At 35.4% G+C, this 8654-nt stretch overlaps 1 long non-coding RNA gene across 1 annotated transcript; it reads left to right on the plus strand.

The window, feature by feature from the left end:
- Window positions 1-4639: 4639 nt before the first annotated feature.
- Window positions 4640-8096, plus strand: LOC135766241 (uncharacterized). The gene is made up of 4 exons (XR_010541457.2): window positions 4640-5343; window positions 5858-5922; window positions 6049-6147; window positions 7612-8096. It is a non-coding gene; the product is annotated as an uncharacterized lncRNA (long non-coding RNA).
- The last annotated feature ends 558 nt before the right edge of the window (window positions 8097-8654 follow it).

The following is an 8654-nucleotide window of genomic DNA, read 5'->3' on the forward strand; positions in this document are numbered from 1 at the left end:
CACAATCCAACCTGAAATGTTGAAATCTGTTTGAAAAATGCTTTTCTGAGCTGGAAATGCCTTTAAACGACATTTCTCATCATAAGAATGCTCCTGAAGGCATTTTAGGCCGAATTGGGCACTTTTGCATGAAAAGTCACAATCCAACCTGAAATGTTGAAATCTGTTTGAAAAATGCTTTTCTGAGCTGGAAATGCCTTTAAACGACATTTCTCATCATAAGAATGCTCCTGAAGGCATTTAAGGCCGAATTGGGCACTTTTGCATGAAAAGTCAAAATCCAACCTGAAATGTTGAAATCTGTTTAAAAAATGCTTTTCTGAGCTGGAAATGCCTTTAAACGACATTTCTCATCATAAGAATGCTCCTGAAGGCATTTTAGGCCGAATTGGGCACTTTTGCATGAAAAGTCACAATCCAACCTGAAATGTTTAAATCTGTTTGAAAAATGGTTTTCTGAGCTGGAAATGCCTTTAAACAACATTTCTCATCATAAGAATGCTCCTGAAGGCATTTAAGGCCGAATTGGGCACTTTTGCATGAAAAGTCACAATCCAACCTGAAATGTTGAAATCTGTTCGAAAAATGCTTTTCTGAGCCGGAAATGCCTTTAAACGACATTTCTCATCATAAGAATGCTCCTTAAGGCATTTTAGGCCGAATTGGGCACTTTTGCATGAAAAGTCACAATCCAACCTGAAATGTTGAAATCTGTTTGAAAAATGCTTTTCTGAGCTGGAAATGCCTTTAAACGACATTTCTCATCATAAGAATGCTCCTGAAGGCATTTTAGGCCGAACTGGGCACTTTTGCATGAAAAGTCACAATCCAACCTGAAGTGTTGAAATCTGTTTGAAACATGCTTTTCTGAGCTGGAAATGTCTTTAAACGACATTTCTCATCATAAGATTGCTCCTGAAGGCATTTTAGGCCGAATTGGGCACTTTTGCATGAAAAGTCACAATCCAACCTGAAATGTTGACATCTGTTTGAAAAATGCTTTTCTGAGCTGGAAATGCCTTTAAACGACATTTGTCATCATAAGAATGCTCCAGAAGGCATTTTAGGCCGAATTGGGCACTTTTGCATGAAAAGTCACAATCCAACCTAAAATGTTGAAATCGCTTTGAAAAATGCTTTTCTGAGCTGGAAATGCCTTTAAACGACATTTCTCATCATAAGAATGCTCCTTGAAGGCATTTTAGGCCGAATTGGGCACTTTTGCATGAAAAGTCACAATCCAACCTGAAATGTTGAAATCTGTTTGAAAAATGCTTTTCTGAGCTGGAAATGCCTTTAAACGACATTTCTCATCATAAGAATGCTCCTGAAGGCATTATAGGCCGAATTGGGCACTTTTGCATGAAAAGTCAAAATCCAACCTGAAATGTTGAAATCTGTTTGAAAAATGCTTTTCTGAGCTGGAAATGCCTTTAAACGACATTTCTCATCATAATAATGCTCCTGAAGGCATTTAAGGCCGAATTGGGCACTTTTGCATGAAAAGTCAAAATCCAACCTGAAATGTTGAAATCGCTTTGAGAAATGCTTTTCTGAGCTGGAAATGCCTTTAAACGACATTTCTCATCATAAGAATGCTCCAGAAGGCATTTTAGGCCGAATTGGGCACTTTTGCATGAAAAGTCACAATCCAACCTGAAATGTTGAAATCTGTTTGAAAAATGCTTTTCTGAGCTGGAAATGCCTTTAAACGACATTTCTCATCATAAGAATGCTCCTGAAGGCCTTTTAGGCCGAATTGGGCACTTTTGCATGAAAAGTCACAATCCAACCTGAAATGTTGAAATCTGTTTGAAAAATGCTTTTCTGAGCTGGAAATGCCTTTAAACGACATTTCTCATCATAAGAATGCTCCTGAAGGCATTTTAGGCCGAACTGGGCACTTTTGCATGAAAAGTCACAATCCAACCTGAAGTGTTGAAATCTGTTTGAAACATGCTTTTCTGAGCTGGAAATGCCTTTAAACGACATTTCTCATCATAAGATTGCTCCTGAAGGCATTTTAGGCCGAATTGGGCACTTTTGCATGAAAAGTCACAATCCAACCTGAAATGTTGACATCTGTTTGAAAAATGCTTTTCTGAGCTGGAAATGCCTTTAAACGACATTTGTCATCATAAGAATGCTCCAGAAGGCATTTTAGGCCGAATTGGGCACTTTTGCATGAAAAGTCACAATCCAACCTAAAATGTTGAAATCGCTTTGAAAAATGCTTTTCTGAGCTGGAAATGCCTTTAAACGACATTTCTCATCATAAGAATGCTCCTTGAAGGCATTTTAGGCCGAATTGGGCACTTTTGCATGAAAAGTCACAATCCAACCTGAAATGTTGAAATCTGTTTGAAAAATGCTTTTCTGAGCTGGAAATGCCTTTAAACGACATTTCTCATCATAAGAATGCTCCTGAAGGCATTATAGGCCGAATTGGGCACTTTTGCATGAAAAGTCAAAATCCAACCTGAAATGTTGAAATCTGTTTGAAAAATGCTTTTCTGAGCTGGAAATGCCTTTAAACGACATTTCTCATCATAATAATGCTCCTGAAGGCATTTAAGGCCGAATTGGGCACTTTTGCATGAAAAGTCAAAATCCAACCTGAAATGTTGAAATCGCTTTGAGAAATGCTTTTCTGAGCTGGAAATGCCTTTAAACGACATTTCTCATCATAAGAATGCTCCAGAAGGCATTTTAGGCCGAATTGGGCACTTTTGCATGAAAAGTCACAATCCAACCTGAAATGTTGAAATCTGTTTGAAAAATGCTTTTCTGAGCTGGAAATGCCTTTAAACGACATTTCTCATCATAAGAATGCTCCTGAAGGCCTTTTAGGCCGAATTGGGCACTTTTGCATGAAAAGTCACAATCCAACCTGAAATGTTGAAATCTGTTTGAAAAATGCTTTACTGAGCTGGAAATGCCTTTAAACAACATTTCTCATCATAAGATTGCTCCTGAAGGCCTCCCAGCAAGCAATAGCCGTCATTTCAACGTCTCTTTTCAGTATAGACCCGATATAGCCGGGCTGTGCGTCGCCCACTTCTAGCCCAATTAAACTTTAATTTGGTTACATGTGGTTTTTGACAAAATAATTTGTGAGATGGATGCTATTTTATCATGTAAGCAAAGTTAACAGCGATTACAAGGTATTTCTTTTCATTTCTTTAAAGTGTTTTATGCATCGTCTGTACGTAGTCATAATTTAGCTCATAAATAGACCGACTATGAATAAACCACGTTTAGCCCAGAAATAACCATGGATTTAACCCTTGTGACTTGTTCCAATTCACTACCCTTTCGTGTTGTTAGCGGCCAAAAAAGGCCACTAAATTAAACGGCTGTAAAAATGTATCAGATTAATATTTTTTTCAATTTTTTGCATAAATCTGTTAATCAACCTCAGAACTGATCAAAACTACCAAATGTTTCCAAAAATTTCATGATTTTAACTCTTTAATTTCCAAGCTCATAAGTGATGCCACTGATTTGAGAAAAAAAAAACACAAAATCACTGATTTTCAATATAAAAAGTGATTGTGGACTGAATTTTTTTTCACCCTTTTCACAGTCTTGGGCATGCCAAAAATTGGTAAAAACATTGGCTTTGATGCATTTTTAGTTTTTGTGCAGCATCAGATTACATTTTTTTCTCCCTCATTTATTGTTTGTGGCCATTTTTCCCCATTGACTTCCATTATAACAACATTTTTTGATTGCAGAGCCATGACACCTTATTACCATGCATTTTTTATTCTTTGTGGTTTTAGTTTTTGCAAAGAGGTAAAATTTGTCATTTTTACTGTTGATCACCATGTGTCAAAAAATGTTGTTATAATGGAAGTCACTGGGGAAAAAATGGCCACAAACAATAAATGAGGGAGAAAAAAATTTAATCTGATGCTGCACAAAAACTAAAAATGCATCAAAGCCAATGTTTTTACCAATCTTTGGCATGCCCAAGACTGTAAAAAAGGTAAAAGAAAATCCAGTCCACAGTCACGTTTTATATTGAAAATCTGTCATTTTGTGTGTTTTTTTTTCCCCAAATCAGTGACACTACTTATAAACTTGGCAATGAAAGAGTTAAAATCATGGAATTTTTGCAAACATTTGGTAGTTTTGATCAGTACTGAGGTTGATTAACAGATTTATGCAAAAAAAAATGTGAAAAAAATTTCATCCGATAAATTTTTACAGCAGTTTAATTTAGTGGCCTTTTTCGGCCGCTAACAACACGTAAGGGTAGTAAATTTGCCCACGGTATATTGTTAAGTTTTTGAAAAATTTCAAAGCATTTTCTTAAAATATGTGTAAATATAAGATTTGTCACCAAAAATCATTCCATTTGCTGAAACACAGAGAAAGTTGTGGCCAAATTAAGACAAAAAATTGCAAAAAATGGCCAAAAATGGCCCCAACAACACATAAGGGTTAATTACATGTTGTTTTGCCAAAATTATTTGTGAGATGTATGATATTTAATAATGTAAACAAGGTTCAAAGCAATTAAGGTATTTTGTTTCATTTCTTTAAAGTGTTTTATGCACCGTCTGTACTTAGCCACTATTTAGCTTACAAATAGACCGACTACGAATAACCCACGTTTAGCTTAGAAATAACCATTAATTTAATTACATGTTGTTTTGCCAAAATGATTTGTGAGATGTATGATATTTAATCATGTAAACAAAGTTCAAAGCGATTAAGGTATTTTGTTTCATTTCTTTAAAGTGTTTTATACACCGTCTGTACTAGCCACTATTTAGCTTACAAATAGACCGACTACGAATAACCCACGTTTAGCCCAGAAATAACCATTAATTTAATTACATGTGGTTTTTGCCAAAATAACTTGTGAGATGTATGGTATTTCATTGTAAGCAAAGTTAACAGCGATTACAAGGTTTGTTTAATTTCTTTAAAGTGTTTTATGCACCGTCGTACATAGCCACTATTTAGCTCATAAATAGACCGACTACGAACAAACCATGTTTAGCCCAAAATAACCTTGAATTTAATAAAATTTTGTTTTTGCCAAAATAACTTGCAAGAATTATGATATTTTATCAGGCATGCAAATACACCAGTGAAATTAAGATGTTTGGTTTTATTTATCTTATCTGAATATCTGCTGTCACGCATAACATTCATTTTATTTGACCGTATTTCAAAGATAAACAAAATCCAGTTACAACTCCGAACCGCTAGATGGCAGCAGTACACAAACACGGGGCCAAATCTCACGAGAAAGATTTCCGCTGTTTGAAAAGCAACAACATCAGCGAGCAGCCACGAGGAAAGCATGTACCACACTCGTTTGGTCTTGTAAGTTTTTTTTTTTATTATTTTATTTTACATGTGTTTAAAATTGATTTACTTTATTTGTTGTTGGAATCGCGACATTCTTGCTGGTAACTTAACAGTATAACGTAGTAAGTAACCCATGTTTTTTAAAACCTAAACAGTACAACCTGCAATGTAATAAAATAGTGGAGGTAAATGAGTCTATGTAACGTTACACTGAAGATCAACATGAGTGATTTGTAGGCTGCTTTTTAGTAACAGCAGTAACTTAGCTAAGTTATTACTGTGTTGCTTACAGTAATGTAGGCAGTGTTGTGCTTTACAATTATGCATGCAGAGATTGATTGTGGGGGAAAGCTATTCCTCCATATGGATTTAACTTACAGGCCTTCAGTCTGTTGGAAAAAAAGAGTTTTATTGTGTTAGTGAGGGAAAACTTGCAGGTCAGTGGGCATTAACCTTTAAGGTTGGTAAACACTTGTACACTGAAGCATACAATACTGTACAATTACTGACATAGGCATGTGCTATTCAGGTGTCAAAGCTGTGCGAAACTGGAGGGAGAAACTTGAGAGACCGTGCCGGAAGAATGCTGGACAGGTAAATTCTATAAACATGCAATATTAATCAGACATTGTGGTGTCAACACAGTCTTTCATGTGGTCACAAAAAATCAGAAAATATTTCAGTCTGCAACTGTTAACGACATTGTCTTTTGTATTTTAGAGTTCACTAAAATTCATTAATTTCAAAGTTCAACATGAATAGTGGTGGTCCACTGCAGAAGCAAGCATTTGAAAAAACATCAGTTCTCAGTTATTAAAGGTAAGTGTATTTGTATGTAGTTTTAGGCTACATGGTGTCTCACAAAATAGTACTTTTAATATGACATTAGGTTATGTGAGGAGTAATTGACGACAGTCCGGTACTGCCTTAATATTTTCTAAATATTAAAAGCCCCAGATTAAATTACTCTTTGCCGATACAACAGTTTACTTAACCATACAATATTGTTTAGATGTTTTATTTTTAGACATTTGACAGGTTTTATGTCAATAAGATTGTATTGTGAATATTTTATGCTTGGCATCTTAAAGGGCAGGGTATTTGATTTTGAAAAATACTAACTTTAGCCTACACGCACCAACCAGAAGCGCACTCCTATCTCATTAACCAGTAAGACTGACAAAGTGAATAACATTACCAAAATAACCAACATAAACAAGTCACACTGCATACCTACCTTTCCAAAAGAAACACTGCAACGACCCTTTCAGACCTGTAGCTGTTTCCATCTTGCAGAAAAGCAGTGAACTTACCAATGTTAATTTGGGTTTTTGCTCTTTGCTCATCCAGATGTTTTTTTTTTGTTGTTTCAAAATGTCTTTCGTTTTGTAGCTCCTGTGTCAATTCAGCAGGAAGGTTTATTTGATTCTCCCTATTTTTACAGAGTGTGAACAGGTTGTGAAGTGGCATGCAAAACACGTTCACAGAAGAGGGGCAAAAATGTAATGCGTCCAATTATGGGCCGGAATAAGATTCTGCCAGTATGATAACCGTAAGCAAAAATACCACGGTGTTGTGGTATTGCCATTGTGACACTAAAATGTATTATTTTCAAATGTCTGCATATTAAAACATCAACTTTTAAACTGGACAACAATACATTTTATTTTTAAGCAACAAACAACGTTTATGCCAGGTAAAAATAAAGCCTTTAAATGATAATATTCTTTCAATTGTAAATGTAAACATGAATTCAATTACATGATTTAATTCACTTTGTGTAAACACAGTTCATACATTGAAAACGGTATCACAGAAAATTTTTGTGTTTTTTTTTAAACCTTGACTCTGAAAATCTCGGTATACCTTCAAACCGGTAACTGGCCCATGCCCACGTCCAATTATTGCATTCGGTCAGGGTTCAATGATTTGTTGAACGTTTTTTGGTCCTACGCCTTTTACAGATGACACAAATATATAAAAATACACATTTAGACAACTTAACATAGTGAGAGCTATCAATATTTGAGGAGACTTTCAACCAGCATAACAAAAAAAAAAATTCTGGATCAAAATCAGATACCCTGCCTTTAAGCCTCTTTTGCAAGTTCCAAAAATGTCATTAAACACACGCAGAGAAACAAGCACTTCTGTTAGTAATGAGAACGGTATGATTACTGTTGCCTGTCAATATTTATATATGACCTTTTCAAAAGAGAATGACTATCACATTTAACATAAAGCAGAAATACTTGTCTCATACATTCTTTTCATATTTGGCAGATGCTGTGTTGAACAACTTCCCAGCAGCAACAGAACTGGAAGTGAAGGATGCAATGGGGGCATTTCAAACAGGCACCAGGGAGCACGGGGGGGGGGGGGGTATAGAAATTAGTACAATTAATAAGTTGACGTGAACTGAAGATAGTTTGTTAATGTTTAGATGTTATTTAATTTTTAAAATTGTATTTTGTTATATATGCTTTTATTTTGTTACTGTTTTTATTCTTTTTGTTAAAAGTAGTTTTTCTTCATTTTGTCTTATCTGAATTTCTATTGTATTAACAATATTTTTTGTAATAAATTGCATGTTTATGAGAACCTTTTTTAATGGATTAAAAATAATTCTTTAGCCATTCTTTTGTTCTTTATTAGACACACACGTGTAGTTGTTTAATAGCCGTCTATTTAACGGCTAGTCTATTCTTGGGCTATGATAGACGTCTACTAGATTTTCACTGACAGCCCAAAATTAGCCTTGTTTTAGCCTAGACCCACATTCACCGTTTATTAGACGTATATATGTAGACGTTTAATAGCCGTCTATTTGATGACTAGTCTATTTCTTGGGCTATGATAGACGTCTACTAGATTTTCACTGACAGCCCAAAATTAGCCTTGTTTTAGCCTAGACGTCAGGGGGGTGTTTAGACGGCTACTAGACGTCTATTAGCCGCAAAATTGCTTGCTGGGCTTTTAGGCCGAATTGGGCACTTTTGCATGAAAAGTCACAATCCAACCTGAAATGTTGAAATCGCTTGAAAAATGCTTTTCTGAGTTGGAAATGCCTTTAAACGACATTTCTCATCATAAGAATGCTCCTGAAGGAATTTTAGGCAGAATTGGGCACTTTTGCATGAAAAGTCAAAATCCAACCTGAAATGTTGAAATCGCTTGAAAAATGCTTTTCTGAGCTGGAAATGCCTTTAAACGACATTTCTCATCATAAGAATGCTCCTTAAGGCTTTTTAGGCTGAATTGGGCACTTTTGCATGAAAAGTCACAATCCAACCTGAAATGTTGAAATCGCTTGAAAAATGCTTTTC

The sequence above is a fragment of the Paramisgurnus dabryanus genome, unplaced genomic scaffold (assembly GCF_030506205.2).
Source record: "Paramisgurnus dabryanus unplaced genomic scaffold, PD_genome_1.1 h2tg000328l_1_36994__unclustered, whole genome shotgun sequence".
Lineage (NCBI taxonomy): Eukaryota > Metazoa > Chordata > Actinopteri > Cypriniformes > Cobitidae > Paramisgurnus > Paramisgurnus dabryanus.